Source organism: Dama dama, chromosome 9 (genome assembly GCF_033118175.1).
Source record: "Dama dama isolate Ldn47 chromosome 9, ASM3311817v1, whole genome shotgun sequence".
Taxonomy (NCBI): domain Eukaryota; kingdom Metazoa; phylum Chordata; class Mammalia; order Artiodactyla; family Cervidae; genus Dama; species Dama dama.
In genome coordinates this window covers 37,783,304-37,803,005 of record NC_083689.1, presented here as the reverse complement: position 1 = coordinate 37,803,005, position 19,702 = coordinate 37,783,304, and the positions used below count along the sequence as shown (strand labels likewise).

General features: G+C 40.1%; 1 long non-coding RNA gene across 1 annotated transcript; it reads left to right on the top strand.

The window, feature by feature from the left end:
* Positions 1-677: 677 nt before the first annotated feature.
* On the top strand, positions 678-18,354 carry LOC133061325 (uncharacterized). The gene is made up of 3 exons (XR_009693978.1): positions 678-804; positions 6,122-6,237; positions 18,289-18,354. It is a non-coding gene; the product is annotated as an uncharacterized LOC133061325 (long non-coding RNA).
* Positions 18,355-19,702: the final 1,348 nt, after the last annotated feature.

Here is a 19,702-nt window from a genome sequence, read left to right as displayed (position 1 = left end):
CAGTTGCTCAGTGGTGTCCGACTCTTTGTGACCCCACGAGTCGGTGATGCCATCCAGCCATCTCATCCTCTGTCGTCCCCTTCCCCTCCTGCCCCCAATCGCTCCCAGCATCAGGGTCTTTTCCAATGAGTCAACTCTTCGCATGAGGTGGCCAAAGTATTGGAGTTTCAGCTTCAGCATCAGTCCTTCCAATGAACACCCAGGACTGATCTGCTTTAGGATGGACTGTTTGGATCTCCTTGCAGTCCAAGGAGCTCTCATAGGCTGGCCTAATGGATGATAGACATGCAAATCGCCATGGCCCAGGTCATCCCAGCAGGAGCTATCTTAGATCAATCAAAAGCCTAACACCAGACATAGGAATGAGCATAGCTGAGACCAAAATAACTGAACCAAACCCAGACTATCTTATCAACCTTCAGACTAAATAAATGCTCACTGTTGTAAGCCTCTGATATGTGGGGTGGTTTGTTATGAGGCATTATTGTGACAACAGACAGCCAATATGACCATACACAACACAAGTGATTTCAGAGAATATCTAGCACCTTCTTTGTCAGAATTGAAACTTCCCCTTTGTGTCACAACCATCTCTTCATCCTCTCATCTGTGGAGTTTGCATACTCCTTGGGTAGCAGATAAAGTAGATCAGATCTTTTCATACAGAAAACCATGACTCCACACTGGATGAAAGGAGAAGGCTGCTGGTAATTTAGGAGATGGTCAAGGACAGGGAGACCTGGCGTACTGCGGTCCATGGGGTTGCAAAGAGTCAGACACTTGGTGACTAAACAAATGAAACCGGTAAGTCAGTGGTGAGTAGGTTTCCTCACAGCCAGTTGGAACTGGTAACAGGCGGTGTTTGCTTCAGTAGCAGTTGAGGTTTCACAGTCTAGATTTTCAGAACAGGGGGAGGAACACTAAAATGTGCATCTGGATCTTTCCCTTATACTGACCGGCAGCTTCCCAAATGGTCTAGTTTTTGCAGAATTTGCTTCTGTTTTGTCTCATATCTGTGTGTATGTGGGGAGGGGGAGTATCCAAGGGAAAAAGTGGGAGCCATAGGAAAAGTCTTTGGGATACAGTGAAGGCATTTTGTGAGGATTTTGGAGAAGGGAAGAAACTAATTAGTACTTTGAAGTATTATCCCATAGTACTTATGCTTTCTCTTTCCCACTTGAATATGAATTCTTGAGAGCAGGTTCCCAATCCAATACTCTCTTGAAGTGGTGGTAGAAACAATGGCAATAAAACTATATTGAAAATCATGAACTCTGTGATTAGAGAAGTGACTTAATCTCTGCCTTCTGGTATTAGATAGAAATCATCATGTTGTCTTGTGTAATCAAAGATGATAGATAAGGCAGACAAGTGATAGATGGATAGAATAGCTAGATCAGCTGAATGTATCCTCCTTGCTCTAAGAAGTCACAGCCTATGTTACCCCAGACTGTAATTCTCTATTATATTTCTACTTTTTTTTCTTCATAGTGCTTTGTCATCATCTAAAATAATTTTATACATTTATTCACATGTTTATTTTATCTCAGTAAATAAATTTGAGTTGAGTTCTCCCAACTCAAATATAAGCTCCACAATGGTAAGGTCTCCATGAGAGGAGGACCCTATGAGGATTTACTACTTTACTACTGCATCTCCAGGTTTTAGAAGCTGTTATGTATGTGGTAGCTACTCAAAAAATAATAATTGGAGGGAGGGAGGGAAGGAGGAAGGAAGTAAGAAAAGAAGAAAGGAGAAGATGAATAAATGCATGGATACTTTATCTTTAGGGCTACCTGACTCATATCAAGACCATAAAATAATCAATTTAGCCCTTCTGCACGTATTTCCCTGTCTGCATAATAAAAGACTTGAGTAACATGATTTTTATAGATGCTTTTAAAATTCTATGATAATTAGCAAACTACCTTTCTGGCTGTAAGTTCTCCTCTAAGAAAGCATAATCTCTACCAGACATAGTCTCAGAATTAAATAGTTATAGAAAAGCACCAGGGCTTCCCTGGTGTTTCAGCTGGTAAAGAATCCACCTGCAATGCGGGAGACCTGGGTTCACTCTCTGAGTTGGGAAGATCTCCTGGAGAAGGGAATAGCTACCCACTCCAGTATTCTGGCCTGGAGAGTTCCACGGACTGTATAGTCCATGGGGTTGCAAAGAATCAGACAGAACTGAGCAACTTTGACTTTCACTTTTACATGAATATATTGAAAAGCACTAGTTCAATCTTCAAGGCACTACGGTTGTATGTTTAAGTTTGCTGCAGATAGGTCAGCTGAAATTGCAAAATCTTGATTTAAAAATATCCCTCTGCCAACATTAATTTTGAATATGAGAATCAGATGCCTCTGGCCAGAGCCTAGAGAAACATTTTATATATCCAGAGGCCTCAACCCCCACAAGGCAGGCCCTGCTATGAGCTCCAGCCATAACTGTAGTAGTACAAAATACTCCATGGTCTATAGAATGACCATATTGCTTTGAATTTTTCTATAGGTTTCCTTAGAATAAAGCACAAATGAAGACCCAAAATGACATTAGTGAAAAGTTCCCAATCTCTTGATTCATTTTCATCTCAGTAATTGTTTTGGTCAAGGCTCTTTTGTCTGTAAGTTATAAGAAATCTCTCAGAAAGGTTCTTTTAAAAAGGACATTTGTATAATGGCACAATGTTATCTTGGGGCAGAGTTACACCTGAACCCAATAGGGGTAAAACTGTTGACTAAGAGCCAGCCAGAACATGGCTAACATGTTCTTGGTCTTTCAGATACTCATCTCTGCTCTGTCCATCAGCCTCAGATTCCTCTTCTTTTGCTGTTTGTTCAGTCACTCACTTGTGTCTAACTCTTTGCCACCCCGTGAACTGCAGCACACCAGGCTTCTCTGTCCTTCACCATTTCCCAGAGCTTGTTCAAACTCATGTCCATTGAGTCTGTCCATCAACCTCAGACTCCTCTTCCTACAGATCTAATTTTTACCTTCACCATATCTGCAGTCACCATCCAGACCCCAAGTTTACACTATCTGAGTTCAAGCCACATGCAGAGGTTGAGAAAAACCTCTCCATTCAAAAAAAACAAAAAACCTCTCCATTCCAAACTCATGGAAAAGAGACTCTGCTGACCCAGATTGGGCCAAGAGACTCCTTTTGTTCAAATTAACTCTGACCTAGTGAGCAATCCTATGGTGCAAACATGATTGTGAACGATTCATCTGTGAGTCAAAACAGGGCAAGCCACGGAAAAATAAGGTCAATGTTAAGACACTCCAAAGGGAGGTTAACATAACATACCAAAAAGGACTCTATGAAAAAGGAGGCTCTGGTCAATAAAGGCTAAGAGATTGCCAGAATTAGGGCTATTCCCAACAGTGATTATGGGAACAAAGGCAGCTATACCACTCACTAATAGGAAGCATCATCATCATCACCACCGTCACTATTACAACCACCATCAATGTCATCATCATCATCGTCTTCAGCAACATTTCAGTCTTAAGGTATCTTCAGATTTTAGTCAAAATGAGGGCAAAAAGGTCTCCAGAAATCTGAAAGAATCTAGCTCCAGAGTGTGAGCTAGATAAAGCACCTCCTTGTATTTCTGATCTTCTTTGGTATCAAATATAGGTATTTGTTAAACAATGAATACTGTTACTGGATTTTAGTCACTATGTTTTAATTATAGGCTTTCATGCCTTAATGCTATTTCTTTCGCTTAGTATTCCAAGTCTGAATCCCAGGATATCCATTTTTAAGTTTATATGTGCTTAATTTCTTTTTAAATAAAATGGCTTGGCGGCTTCTCTGTATGGTCCAAGGGTTAAGAACTTGCCTAACAATGAAGGCGACATTGGTTCTATCCTTGGTCTGGGAAAATCCCAAGTGTGTAGAGCAGCTAAGCCCATGCATCCCAACTACTAAGCCCACAAGCTGTAACTACTGAAGCCTGTGCTCTGCAACAAGAGAAGCCCCCTCAATGAGAAGCCCATACACCACAATGAAGAGTAGCCCCCTCTCCTCGTAACTAGAGAAAAGCCTACATGAAGCAACAAAGATCTGGCACAGCAAATAAAAATAATAATAAATAAATCTTTAAAATATAAAGTCAAATGACATCTTAAACTTCACTTCTGGGAACATCTTAGGTACAATTCAGCCTTCTTTGTAAGCAGGTAATACAAAATATGTCATGCCACTTAAACTGTCATCCAAACTATTTTCCTTTAACAAAAGTTGATTCACTATTTTCATTCAAAATATATTTGAATATGCACTTGTCCCATCTCTTCCAGACACTCTTTACTGCTTTAACTTCTATCCCAAATGTTCTCTTTGAACGTTTTGTTTGTGATTTTATTTTATGCCCCTCATCGTCTCCCACTGTCTCCAATTCTTCCTAGTTCTTTTTTGGACACTTTAGGGCCAACTGTTCCCCTGCTTCTCTGCTTGAGTTCTCCATCTCTCCCCTCAGCGGAGCTCACCCTGCTGCTTCCATAGAGTTCCTGAGTCTCTCCTCCTACCTCCTGCAGGTTTCTCTCTCCTTCACGCTGACTCCCTCTGCTCCTTCTTATTCCATATGCCACTTTCCTCACTTCTCCTTGATCTGTAAACAGGAAGAGATTTGCTAGAGCTGCTCATCAACCTTCTTCTTGTCAGCACACAGTTCTTTGCTTCAGTAGAGTTGCAGCAATTTCAATCTTCTTTTTCCACCAGTGCCTCATAATTTTCATCCTGCTGTGCCACTTCCCACTTTCTCCTCTGCAAGGCTCCAACCTCAGCATATGGTCTCACTTCCTCTCCATTTCCATCTCTTTATCTCTGTTCCTTCTCTAAGAGCTCTCAATACCTCTCCCAACCTAAAGTCTGCAAAAAAAAAAAAAATCCTTCTGCTAGGCTTATAATGTAATTTGTTTCCTCGTGGCTTGCTACATGAACAAAGTACTTCTTAGAATATATACAACTTGAGAAAAGAAACCAGAAGTCAGATGTTGACTATGCAAACATGGGAAGCTGACATTCAGAGCTAGGAGGATACATGATGTAATAAACAGTGCATGGAGGTTCAGGCTGAAACCCAGTACTTAAGAATAATTCTACCTCTAAGTCTTTATTTAAATAAAATGATTTATTTATACTCTTTGGCCTAAGGAGATTTCCAAAACATGATAGTCAAATTGCTATCCCTTGTTCCAATCATCTTTGCTGTATAGCAAACTAGTCTAAATTCAGTAATATAAAACAGCAATCATACTACCATGCTTATGGGTTCTGTGGGTCAGAAACTGGAAAGAACACAGTGGGACAGCTCTTCTCTATTCCATAATATCTGGGCCTTCCACAACGAGACCCAAATGGCTAGAGCTAGAACATTGGAAAATGGAAGATCCACTTACAAGACAACATCTTCATTTACAAGTTTGGCTGCCTTTCCATGTGGCTTGGACTCACAACAATGGCCTCAGGAAAGTTGAATTTCTTACAGGAGACAGGGAATTCCAAAAGGTAACAATCTTGATCAACCAGGGAGAAGGTGCACGATATCTTGTGACCTAACCTTGGAAGTCATTGTGTCCCTTCCACTGTATTCTACTGAGTGAAGTGGTTCCAAGCTAGCTTAAATTCAAAGAAGGATTGGACTTTACCTCTGGGTGAGGGAAGTAGTAAGTTCATACTATAGAAGAACATGATGGTTGAGAGTTATTATGGTGACCATCCTGGAAATACAACATGACATATCCATACATTCCCTTTTAGCTCTAAACATCTAAAAATTTTAAGTTTTATTTAGACCCTCAGTGGATGTTCAATTAAAATTTAGCTTCTACTCCCAGAAGGCAAACTGAAAACATGGAATATAGTTTTTTTATGTATACAACACAAGAAGACAAAGCAAAACCATTCTTTAAGCATCAAGGTGGGTATCACAGTCTGAAGACTCATAAATTGTTAATGGGAATTCTAACAAGGGACGTGTTGTTGAAAGGTAGAGGAGTCCCAGAGAGCATCTTAGAGTGAACCTAAATGTACTGCCCATTAATTACTCACATTACCTCATTTAATCCTTATAATAATCCTGAGCAATAAATATCACACTTCATGTTTTACAGATCATGATGTTGAGCCTCAGAGAGGTTAAGGAAACTTCCCCAAGGTTCCATGGCCAGTTATCCCAGTCTCAATGAAGCACCAAATGATGGAGCGCTAGATTGAACTGGATTTGAAGGTGGGCTCCCCACATAGGATTTGCTATGACTGAATGCAACAGAGCCAATTCTTAGCTTGGGGACAATACAAACAAAGAGAAAATGTGGGAAGAACCAGGATAAATAAGAGGGGCAGTGGCCGGGGTTGGAGGTCAGGGGGCCTTGCTTGGGCTACTCAAAGAAGAGAGTTGCTACTGGGTTGCAGCAAATCCTCAGTTCTATCCACTGCAACAGTGTCCATGTGTAACAATACACGTCTGAAGTTACTTTAGTTCATCAGAGAAAGAGGACATGTGTATATCTTGGCATTTGCCAGTCTCTATGAAGCCTCCCCAATATAGACTATCCTGCCTAATCTTGTTGATCACTTATGTCAATTGAGTATAAAGACCTGGTTCCTGGCTATTGCCATGCAAACTGGCATGACCCTTTAGCATTTCATGTTTACAAAATATTTGCCAATAGTTTAGCAATACTAAATACGCAAGGAGAAGTATATTTACATTCACAAAGAGAAGTGGGTGACAACCAGTACTATTTTCATTTGCCAAACAAAGACATTGGGCATTAAAGTAAAGATGGGCATTAAAGCTAAAAGTTCAATGTTTTCATTAAATCCCTGGAACCACACAAACTCCCCCATCATTTCACTTTTTTTAATCATTTAAAATGTTGAGCACTCATGTGATTCTTTAAAATTTTTATAATATCATACATTTTTGCCTTTGGCTTTAATTCTAACATATTTTTAAGATTTCTGCAGTTAGAGATCAAGAATCCTAATTCTTTTGGGCTAGAAGTGAGGAGAACTAAGACCAAGACATCAGCCCATTCTTCCTTCATGTGTCAACTCCATTCAGCATGTATTTTTCACTGTCTTATGATGCAGGCCCACTAATTTGTTAGACAGCAAACAATCCAAGGAGGAGAAAAGGGATGGGGGAAAGTACTGTGGCCTGTAGGATGTTTAACTGCTATCCAGTCTCTGTTTTATAATCAAGAAATGTCCCCCAACCCCACCCAAATGCCCATGAATTAAAAAGGTAGTTGACTAGACAATGGTGTATCCACTCAGTGAAATACACAGTAAAAAGAAAAGACTGATATATATACTCCTACAAGACATCTCCAAGATATATTGTTAAGTAAGCAAAAGTAAAGTAAAAAACTGTACACAGTAGACCACATTTATGTGACAAGAAGAGGTGGAAACAAATATATGTACGCTATTTTCCTCATATTTTTAACAACAAATATTGGAAGAAAAAATAATAAAATTGGTTATAGGGCATGGGGAAGATGTACCCCTGATCACAGAAATGGGCACCAGAAGCTTAGGCAGGAAATAGGAGGGCTCTTTAAGAGAGCAGAAGTCCCTGGCAGAAGTCAGAACAAACCTCATTTCAGATCTTTCTGTTGCCATCACAGGCTCCAGAAAGCTCTTCTCCACTAGTGACCCAACTCCAGTCCTGAATGGCTCTACAGTAGCTCTGGGTGTGGTTTCAGATGCTGGGACCAAGTTGTGAGACCCTCTGACTATGACAGCTGCCATGCCTCTGGGCTGGTCTGTCTGGCTCAGCTGGTGTCCATCCCTCCCCTCTCTGCAATGTGCTTGTACCTTCTTAGGTATAGGAGGAACACATTTCAGCCCAAAACATATAAGTAACTGCTCATCAGCTACAAGCTACTTAACACATGGACTAAGGGCAGTACCTCATTTCTCTTAGATCTACAAGGAATCACCCAGATCTGCTAAAAAGATCCCAGGCTCAGCTGTACTTACTCATTCAGGACATAGACCTGTGGCCTTAACAATAAGACAGGAACCACTAGCTCTTATCAAGTGAAAGTGAAGTGAAAAGTGAAGTCGCTCAGTCGTGTCTGACTCTTTGCCACCACATGGACTGTAGCCTACCAGGCTCCTCAGTCCATGGGACTTCCAGGCAAGAATACTGGAGTGGGTTGCCATTTCCTTCTCCAAGCTCTTATCAAGCACATACTAAATCCTAGTCACTCTACTAAGAGTTTCAAATACTTATCTCACTGATTCCTCACAATAACCCTAACAAGTAACTACCAAACCCTCCTATATTACCAATGAGAAAAAGTAAGGCTTCAAAAGGAATAGAATGTCACTAGTGAGTGACAGAGTAACATTTGAAACCCAGATATCTTAAAAGGCTCATTTTTGAAATCTGTTAAGTCTGTTTATATTTCATAAACAAGTTCATTTGTATCATTTATTAAAATTAGATTCCACACATGAGTGACACCATATGATATTTATCTTTCTCTGTCTGACTTTTCACTTAGTATGATAATCTTTAGGTCTAAGGGGTAAATTAGGAGTTTGAGATTAATATATATGCTATTATATATAGACTATATAACCAACAAGGATCTACTATATAGCACAGGGAACTTTACTAATATTTTGTAATAACTTATATGGGAGAAGAATCTCATAAAGATTAAATATATGTATAACTGAATCACATGTACACCTGAAACAAACATGACATTGCAAATCAACTATACGCCAATAAAATTTAAAACAAACATGCTTGTAATAGTCTGTAATCCTCTGTTCAGACAAGGGCTTCCTGATCCAGATCAAAGCATCACTGATTGAGGTGTTATATTGAAGCCAACAGAATACTACACATGGTCCTGGCTCTCTAGTGGTCAAGCTATTGTCAAGAGAAGATATCTGTACTGACAGGAATAAGTAAATAATTGCACTAGACATAATGCTACCAAACTATTAGTCAGACCCTCAATATCCCAGAAAGTTATGTTTCCAAGAATCCTCAAATTCATTAGTTCCTTTTTAAGCCTGCAATCTTCCTTACCAAATATGACTACTTATGGCTTCATACCTGATCAGAGTACAGACAGACCGAGCATGCTCAATCACAAGGTGACCCACTCTGTACACATTTTCAAAAAGATTGAAATCCCTCAGCACAATCATCAATCCCCAGTGGACCATGGGACAATCTCAGATTTAAAATACTTAGACTTATAAATAATAATCCAGGAATTACCAAGGTTTAGTGAGTAGTTTTAAGGCCAAAATGAGAGAGGTAAATAATTAATGAAGGGATTACCAAGTCCCCCTTCCAAATGACTTGCCCACTCTCTCACCTCCTTGCAAAACTCTTGATATTTACACCTACGTGTGAGGCTGAATTATATCCCCTAGAGATCCTCTTTGCCTTACTTTCAGCCTTCAGGACTCTTCATCAAAGGGGCTATGAGTTCCATCAAACCGCACAGAGAGCATCTTAAACGTTTCACCAACGCTGGGCAGAAGGATATCAGTTAGTGTCAATTACAGATGCTTTCTGTCATAATGGGCTAGATTTTCTAAAGAGTCTCAACTGCAAAGTTCCCAAATGCCATGCACAAACCTGGTAATGGTCCATGCAAATTGAATACTTAAGGATCTGTGTGAATTTCATTCCAGGGACTGCTTTTGAAAATTTAGCCTCATAACTCTAAAGCATTTGTAGCATCATAATCTGTCATCATTAGCAACAATGCTTGACTTAGTGCTCAACATTCTTATTAACCATGCAATTATGAATGCAGACAATGTTTAATCACTTTTACAAAAATACAGCTGTGTTGTTGGGGAGCTGTCACTTACTGCTCATTAATGATTGATTTTTTAAACCATCTAGATTGTTTTCATGAGAATAGGGGATTAACTATACGGAATTTATTATTGGTCATTAAGGGATATTAAAATAGAAAACCTTTACAAGATGAATCCTGTCTTGCTGCCTTCGAATGCCTGAGACTCTCCTGCCAATGTGGGGAGGGAAACAAGAGATCATTCTTCCAGATCTCTGGCAAGGAGATCCAGTTGAGGAGAGGTGGAGTGAAAAGAGAAATTAAGAAAAAAAAATCTATTTTTGCTGTAATAAAACACTGATTACACTTTATAACAGCAATAATTTAGCCCAAATAATCACTTCAGCTATTGTTCAGCTTGTTTAAGGGCTAACTGAACTGTGGCTACCAATCGATTCAGTACAGATTGCTAATAATGGGCTGTTTTGAAAACTTATAGCTGTTGCTCCATACCTCCCATACACTAGAAAACACTAATTCCCTTCCCACGTTGCACACTTAATTAAAGATGAGTCAGGGCATTGTTTTATGGTCAAACTCTCCTTCTACCTTGGATTCAGAGAACTGGGTTTTGTGCCATCAAATGTCTCTTAAACATATTGTGATAAAACACACTTTACCACTGCCTATCCACAAAGATAATAAGTTTTGAAACCTGTTAACACATTGGAAAGATCAGATTGCTCAATGTCATGCCCTTCCTGGGTTTTCAGTTCTGATGCTTACATGCCCACAGCCAGGGCTCTATCTCCTCACTTGCTCAGCTCCTGCCAGGATCCTGGAAGACCTGACCTGAGGAAGAAGGGTTTTAATACATCACAACTCCTCTCTCCTGTCCTGGCTCACCCTTATTCCAGGTCTTCTCTGAGAGTTCTATCTTCATATTTTTCAATATTTTGAGTTTTCTTCTGATAGCAAGGGTACTATGTACTTGCTTTGGAAAATACAGAAAAGCACAGAGAAGAAATTTAAAGCTATCTGTGGTTCCCACATCCAGAAATAACTGCTTCTGGTAGATATTTGCTTCCAATATTTTTCCTATGAGCATTTTTTATATCTGCTGGTCTTTGGGTGAGTTACTTATCTTTTCTGTGTTCAGCTTCCTTTCCTACAAAATAGGGACAAAATAACACCTACCTCATAATATGATTATGAGAATTAAATGAGTTAATATTTGGAAAACACATGGAAGAATGTGTAATAAAACATAGCTACCTACATTTTAGCTGTGATAATTCTATAAGAATGTGCAATAAAACATAGCTACCTACATTTTAGCTATGATATTCTATAAACTGTTGAGGGAGAAATATTATAAAGGAAAGAAAGACATTCTAGTTAACTAGTAGCCATTTTTTTAAATTTATTTATTCATGGCTGTGCTGGATCTTTGTTGCTGCAGGGGCTTTTCTCTAGCTGTGGTGAGTAAGGGCTTCTCCCTACTTGCGGTGCGCAGGCTGACTGCGATGGCTTCTGCATGGGCTTAATAGTTGCAGCTCCTGGGCTCTAGAGCACAGGTTCAATAGTTCTGGCACACAGGCTCAGTTGCTCTGCAGCATGTAGGATCTTCCTGGACCAGGGACTGAACCCATATCTCCTGCATTCACAGGCAGATTCTTTACCACTAAGCCATCGGGGAAGCCTCAGTAACCACTTTTTAGAGTTTAAATTCCTGGTGACACTGATGCTGCAGGCCCAGGGAACCACACTTTGAAAAGCACTACTTTCTATTATATGAGAAAAATCAACCACAAATAAGAAAAACACCAACAAGCCATGGAAGTAAAAGTAAATATATTTGGTCTAGTAAGCTTTACCCTGGGAGAAGATTTTGGAGGGGTTAGGATCACCAACTCTATGCACATGAGTTTGAGTAAACTCAGGGAGTTGGTGATGGACAGGGAGGCCTGGCGTGCTGCAGTTCAGGGGGTCACAAAGAGTCGGACGCGACTGAGCGACTGAATTGAACTGAACTGAAGAGGTGTGTTATGCTGAAAGCATGACACCGTGGGTGGAAATGATGACTCCCATTAGGTAAAAGAGCTGTAGGGATTGACAGCTGAATTATCATTTACTTCTCCAGTTGACTTTGGTCCAAGTCATTGCTAGAGAGAAAATCTCTTAGTTACATACCCACATTAATAAGCCCAGGTATTCTAGCATCATGCATGGAAGGAATCACCAGAAATTGGAAACCCAGGCCTTGAGAAAGCAGCTCCTCAAATGCCTGTGCCTGGGTCAGCATCCAGATCAAGAGAGACAGTCTGCTCATCTCCTTGACTTTGCCATCACCCCGAAGTAACCAGGGGATGAAGAAAAACAGAGTCAAGGGAAAATCTGTGCAATTTAGAGAGGATCATATTAGTGCTACTGTGTTTTATTCAGCTTTTTCTCTGCATGACATGAGCATTTTTCCACTGTCTTTAAAAAATTTCAATCTGTATTATAACATTTCATCATATGGATAGACCATAATTGCTAACTATTCCCTTCTGTTGGGGACTTTTACTTTTTTAATTTTCCCCATTATAAATAATTCTCTGGTTATTTTTAGTTAGTCTTCATCTTTTATATCCTTTACAAATATTATCAAAAATTCTCTGATTTGGAAGTCTTTATCTTAAGAACTAACACAGCACTCGAGTTTGGTAATTATATTAGAAACTCTAGAGTCATCGCTATCAGTTTTCTAATGCCTGTTATCCAATAAGATTAAAAAGTGTCAGACTTCCTTTATTGGAAATATAATTTCCTGTCACATGACATTTTAAAGCTTTTGTTTCAAAGATTTTGAGGTGCCAAAAGTAACTCTAAAAAAATGATTTGTTCATTTCCACAGTGTTTGGGCCTTCCCAAAGCTGAGTGCTTGTGGCTCAGCTGGTAAAGAATCCACCTGCAATGCGGGAGACCTGGGTTTGATCCCTGGGTTGGGAAGATTTCCCTGGAGAAGGGAAAGGCTACCCACTCCAGTATTCTGGCCTGGAGAATTCCACGGACTGTACAGTCCACGGGGTCACAAAGAGTCAGACATGACTGAGCGACTTTCACTTTCACAGTGAATTTTGGTTGTGAAGATACTGATGTGTTGGTTTGTCAGGCTGTTCTGGTACCTAATTAGTAAAAGGATAAAACAAATATTTGACTCAGTGAATGACAATCTTGAAACATCTATTAACATGAGCAGAAGTCACTCAACATTGATTGAATCTCATGCTAAAGGAAGAGAAATAACTAAAAAGTTCATTTCTTTGGGTAATATACATTGCTGTAGTCAATTTGGTTTTCATATTTTTTACTGTTGTCAAGTTAAACATAAATAAGTTATAGTTAGGCCATTAGGTTAAAACAGAAGATAAGTATTAACACACTGAGCCATCATATTGAGGCCATCTACAATGAAACTGTCAGTTCCAGCTCTTTCTTCACAAGAGCTCCTAGACTGCTACATCATGGGTGATTTCTCCCATGATAAACGGATCTCCTCTAATTATGCAATGCTAGAAAGGAGTCATAATGTGCCAATGAGCAGTTCTCAACCCTTGCTGTACTATCTGGGGAACTTTTAAAGACTACCAATGCCTGGGCCTCATCCCTGGATAGAGTCACCAGAGGTGGGGTCCAGACATTGGCTCTTCATAGAAGATCCTCTCTTGATTCTAACGTACCCCCACAGTTGAAAAGCACAACTTTAGAAGATGTAGATAACCAGGATAACACAACTTAAGGCATCCCATGTCTTCAAAAGGGCAGTTACCTCAAAATGTCCTCCAGGAATTATTTTGCTATGCAAAGACAAATTCCTTGAGGCACTAACTAGCTCTGTGAGGACTAGAAGTAATATATCTCTCCAGAGACCACAAATAAATCTCACCAAGCTGCAAAACTATACAGTAATATGAGAAAGAGTAAAAATATATATACATCAAATTGGAATAATTGGTGGGCAATCCTGGCACCAACATATTATTGTGATAAACTGGAAATATGGTACCAGTTATTTGGAATTTTCAACAGTTTTATTGTAGCTACTAAAGTGGAAATGGACACACTTGCACTCAAATTAATAGTACCCTTAAGTGGCAAGAAAATCTCTTCTCTGCTAATTGGGACTCATTATCTCCGAGGATTTCTGTGATGCAAACTGTACATTATTCTCAGAAAGCCACGACCCCTGAAGACTACCAGCTTATCCCACTGAGTCAAATAAACTGGCAATAACAATCTGTTCAACTCCATATGAAGGTGTAGAACTTTGGTCTTAAGAGTGAGTGACTTACCATCTAATTTACTTTATTACTTCCATCTCTCTCTCTCTTCTCCCTTTATATATTCATATATATTCAATAACAATACAAGTTGAGCAGTTAATAGAAACAAATGCTGCTAGGTGAGGCTAGATTTTCATGCAGGGTCTTTGAATTAAATAGACACTTGACTCTAAAGAAATATCTTTTGGTCTCATTTTTCTCGATTGTAAGCCATAAACAAGAGTAGGTAATTTCTATGATCACTTAAATTTCAAAACAAAACTTCTGTGAAAACTCTTTCACTTCCTTAGAAATGGACTTTGTGAAGTATAGGAGCATGGGTACCTCAGTCAGTCAGTCAGTTCAGTCGCTCAGTCATGTCTGACTCTGTGACTCCATGGACTACAACACGCCAGGCCTCCTTGTCCATCACCAACTCCCAGAGCCCACTCAAACTCATGTCCATCGCATCAGTGATGCCATCCAACCATGTCATCCTCTGTCATCCCCTTCTCCTCCCACTTTCAATCTTTCCCAGCATCAGGGTCTTTTCCAATGAGTCAGCTCTTTGCATCATGTGGCCAAAGTACTGGCTTCAGCATCAGTCCTTCCAATGAATATTCAGGACTGATTTCCTTTAGGATGGACTGGTTGGATTTCCTTGCTGCCCAAGGGACTCAAGAGTCTTCTCCAACACCACAGTTCAAAAGCATCAATTCTTCGGTGCTCAGCTTGCTTTATAGTCCAACTCTCACATCCATACATGACCACTGGAAAAATCATAGCTTTGACTAGATGGACCTTTGTTGGCAAAGTAACATCTCTGCTTTTTAATAAGCTGTCTAGGTTGGCCATAACTTTTCTTCCAAGGAGCAAATGTCTTTTAATTTCATGGCTGCAGTCACCATCTGCAGTGATTTTGGAGCCCCCCAAAAAATAAAGCCTGTCACTATTTACACTGTTTCCCCATCTATTTGACATGAAGTGATGGGACCAGGTGCCATGATCTTAGTTTTCTGAACATTGAGCTTTAAGTTAACTTTTTCACTCTCCTCTTTCATTTTCACCAAGAGGATCTTTAGTTATTCTTCACTTTCTGCCATAAGGGTGGTGTCATCTGCATATCTGAGGTTATTGATATTTCTCCGGGCAATCTTGATTCCAGCTTGTGCTTCTTCCAGCCCAGCGTTTCTCATGATGTACTCTGCATATAAGTTAAATAAGCAGGGTGACAACATACAGCCTTGACGTACTCCTTTTCCTATTTGGAACCAGTCTGTTGTTCCATGTCCAGTTCTAACTGTTGCTTCCTGACCTGCATACAGGTTTCTCAAGAGGCAGGTCAGGTGGTCTGGTATTCCAATCTCTTTCAAAAGTTTCCACAGTTTGTTGTGGGCCACACAGTCAAAGGCTTTGGCATAGTCAGTAAAGCAGAAGTAGATGTTTTTTTGGAACTCTCTTGCTTTTTCAATGATCTAACAGATGTTGGCAATTTGACCTGTGGTTCCTCTGCCTTTTCTAAAACCAGCTTGAACATCTGGAAGTTCATGGTTCACATACTGTTGAAGCCTAGCTTGAAGAATTTTGAGCATTACTTTTCTAGTATGAGAGATGAGTGCAATTGTGTGGTAGTTTGAGCATTCTTTGGCATTGCCTTTCTTTGAGATTGGAATAAAAACTGATCTTTTCCAGTCCTGCTGAGTTTTCCAAATTTGCTGACATATTGAGTGCAGCACTTTCACAGCATCATCCTTTAGGATTTGAAATAGCTCAACTGGAATTCCATCACCTCCACTAGCTTTGTTCATAGTGATGCTTCTTAAGGCCCAAATGGCTTCACATTCCAGGATGTCTGGCTCTAGGTGAGTGATCACTCCATTGTGATTATCTGGGTCGTGAAGATCTTTTTTGTATATGGGTACCTGGTAGACCTAAAATTACAAGAAACCCACACACCTTGCAGTCTACTAATCTATGACAAGAGAGGCAAGTGTATACAGTGGAGAAAAGACAGTATCTTTAATAAGTGATGCTGGGAAAACCAGACAGCCACATGTAAAACAATGAGATTACAACATTCTCTCACACCATATACAAAAATAAACTCAAAATGGTTTAAAGACCTAAATGTGAGACTATAAAACTCCTAGAAGAGAACACAGGTGAAACATTCTCTGATATAAATGGTAGCAGTATTTGAGAGTTTGGGATCAACAGATACAAACTGCTATATATAAAATAGATAAGCAACAAGGATATACTGTGTAGTACAGAAAAATATACCCATTATCTCATAATAACCTATAATGGAACATCATCCAAAAAAATATTGACTCACTATGCATGCTCAGTCACTAAGTTTGTGTGAATCTTTGTGACCCCATGGACTCCAACCCAGCAGGCTCCTCTGTCCATGGTATTTCCCACACACTAATACTGGACTGGGTTGCCATTTCCTCTTCCAGGGGATCTTTCTAACCCAGGGATTGAATCTACATCACCTGCATTGACCTGCAGGTTCATCATCACTGAGTCACCAGCGAAGCCCACTCAACCACACTGTACTTCTAAAACTAAGGTAATATCATAAATAAGCTACACTTCATTAAAAGCATTGAAGAAATAAATGATATTAACACAATCCAAGGTTTGCACAACCATGAATCCAAAGGCCACAGTCCTTCAGTTGTACCTGGGAAATGATATAACAGTATAAATGCAGGGAACACAAATACGATTTAACCTATAGAACTGTGGTTTTGCAAACAGATTATTCAGTAACAGACATTTAATGTGGGCTCTAATCTTTTGGGGAATATTTTTCTTCAAAATTGTGTCTATTTTGGGACTTCCCTGGTGGTGCAGTGCCCAATGCAGGGTGCAGGGCCCCCTGTATTGGGTGCATTCCCAATGCAGGGGGCTCAGGTTTGATCCTTGGTTGAGAAACTAGATCCCCCATGCCTCAAATAAAGATCCCCATGCCACAATTAAAAAAGATCCCACATGCTGCAAAGAAGATGGAGGATCCCGTGTGCCGCAAGTAAGACCCAGAGCAGACAAATAAACACAATCTTTTAATTTCTTTTTAAAAAAGTTCCTATTTACATTTACTCAGAAACTGACTAATATGGAAATTTCACCCAGGGCCACCTCAGATCACAAATTAGATACTTCTGGAAACTTTATTAATATTTCAAAGCATTAATATCAGAAAAGCCTATATATTACATCAAATCTACTCATGAAGATTTTCAAGGGTGATCAAGAGTCACTTCCAAACACAATCAATCAATAGATAAAGGCAAGAAGTCATTTCCTCCTATAAAATTAGGCTTCCATCTTCTTAAAGGACTGAAGCCGGACATTGTCAAATGAACAAATAAGATCAATAACGGTCCAACCATAAAGAGTAACTCTGGTGATTTTAAGATCATAGAAAGCGTTTTTTAAAAAGATACACACAAAGCGTTGAAAGGAATATTTAAGTCATGTCTGCAAAGCCTTCAAATAACAGAATCAACAGAAACAATGATAGACCTTTAATGATAGAAACATTAGCAGGCTCTGTAACAATATTGTAATTCATTTCTAAATAACAATATTGATAAGATGAGCCTTTCAAAATCACCCAGGACACCTCTTTAACAGCTAATTAAAACTAGCAAGTAAAGGCAGCTCTTTTATCATTCAGAATATTGTAGCTCTGATCATCCCACAGTGAATGATTTTACTTCAGTAATAACCCTGATCCAACATTCAGTCAGCAATTACCACATTAGACTTTATCTACTGGTAACAACTGGTTCAGAAGATATTGCCTTGAATGCATTAATTTCATCATGCTAATAAAGTTCCCTGTTATAAAATGCAAAAACATATTAACCTGTCTAACGCAATAGAAGAAACAGATATATCTTTCTTGCAAAATGATGATACCCCAGCATTTCATTTCTATTTCAAAACTTAAGTGGGTAAAGTATATTAGAGGAACAGAAAGTAACAGGCTATAATCTGCAGTGAACACAATAACATAACTAAGCGCCAACAAATTTTCCTGTGAGTAATTGCACTTATTGTAATTTACACACATTCTATTACCTTGGTATTTGCATAACAATGCACGACTGTTCATTTCCAAACACCGAGCACTGTAACAGAAGCATATGCATCTTGTCTTTTCCACAGAATTCAGGGAGGCCGCTGCTGACTTCCATTAACTCCCTTGGAGCACCTAGCAAGCATGGACTGATGGAAACATTTAATAAAGATGTAGATGTGACTAATGATGACAAGCTAGTATCCCAAGGGCACAGTCCCTGGCACAGAGTAAGCCATCTGTGAAGATGTGAGGAATGAAGCAGGGAGGAGCTCTACGGTCTTGCTCAAAACATAATAAACATTTTGTCTGTGATTCCAGGATCTTGTCTGGGATACCCTCTTCCCTTCCAACCCTCTTCTTCCCCTCTGATCTCTCCAAGTACCATCTCTATTGTCAAGCGAGCAATCCAAAGCAGAGGTGCCTCTCTTTCTCTTAATTTGTACTCTCATCCACCTTCACCACCTTCCTTGTCCTGTATTTACGATGCAACACATTATCACTACCCAAACTACACTCAGCATCTGTCTCGCTCTATTTCTTTCTCGCAACCCCAGGTTCCCCACTGACTTGTTCTTCTTTCAGGATTTTAAACTTGAGGATGTTGCGACTGTTAAAATCCCAGTGGAAAAAAAAAAATGAATCGAGTGATTAAAACTAATACATGTGACGTTTTGCTCTTCCATCTCCGAGGACTCATTCCCAATCATCAACTTTTTATTAAAGCCATGCCTTGTCTTTCTATAAGAGATGGTTTCACTGCTGGTCCTACCAATGCCAATCATCCTACTGGAATGGAAAAGAAAAAAAAAAAAAAAAAGCTGTTACTCAAACCCAAAACGAACACATTGCCACCTTCCATAATCAAAACAGAGTGGTCACACACCCCACCACCGGGCGCAGCTGAATGCATCAGTCCATAAAGAGCTTGCGCTCTGTCCTGGGGTACCCTGGTCAGAGGAGAGCATTGTGTGGGCTCCAGCCCTTCCGGTTGGGCACCTGCAGGTTGATCCACACAGTCTGGGCAGGAGGACTGAGCTCTGGGGAAACGTGGCATTCTAACACACGCTAGAGTGCTGGCTGGAGGCCTAGAGAGCAGGCACAGGAATACGGAGGATTTATAGCCTGAAAACGTGCACATGGAGAGCAGCACCGCGTCTGCTCAGGAAACACATGTGCTGCGGCTGCACCGTGGGAGGTCGTGGTCGGGCCCCCAGAGCTTGGCGGAAACTCCAGCGGGGACCCAGTGTGGGTGTGTACAGACCAGAGCTGTAAATCGGGTAACACACATTCCTCAGTGGTCTGACAAATACTGTGAAAACACAGGCTCTGGCTGTGATGTCAGGAAAGAAGGAGGCCATTTGGAAAGTTAACTTTCACACGGAATGATTTCTAGACTTCCAAGGTGCACACAGGGCGAGCTGGAGCTGGCCTTCCCCCGGGCCCCCGAGAGGCAAACGTGTCTACAAGGCATGACTTCTGGAGAGAGCTGTGCCTCTGAAG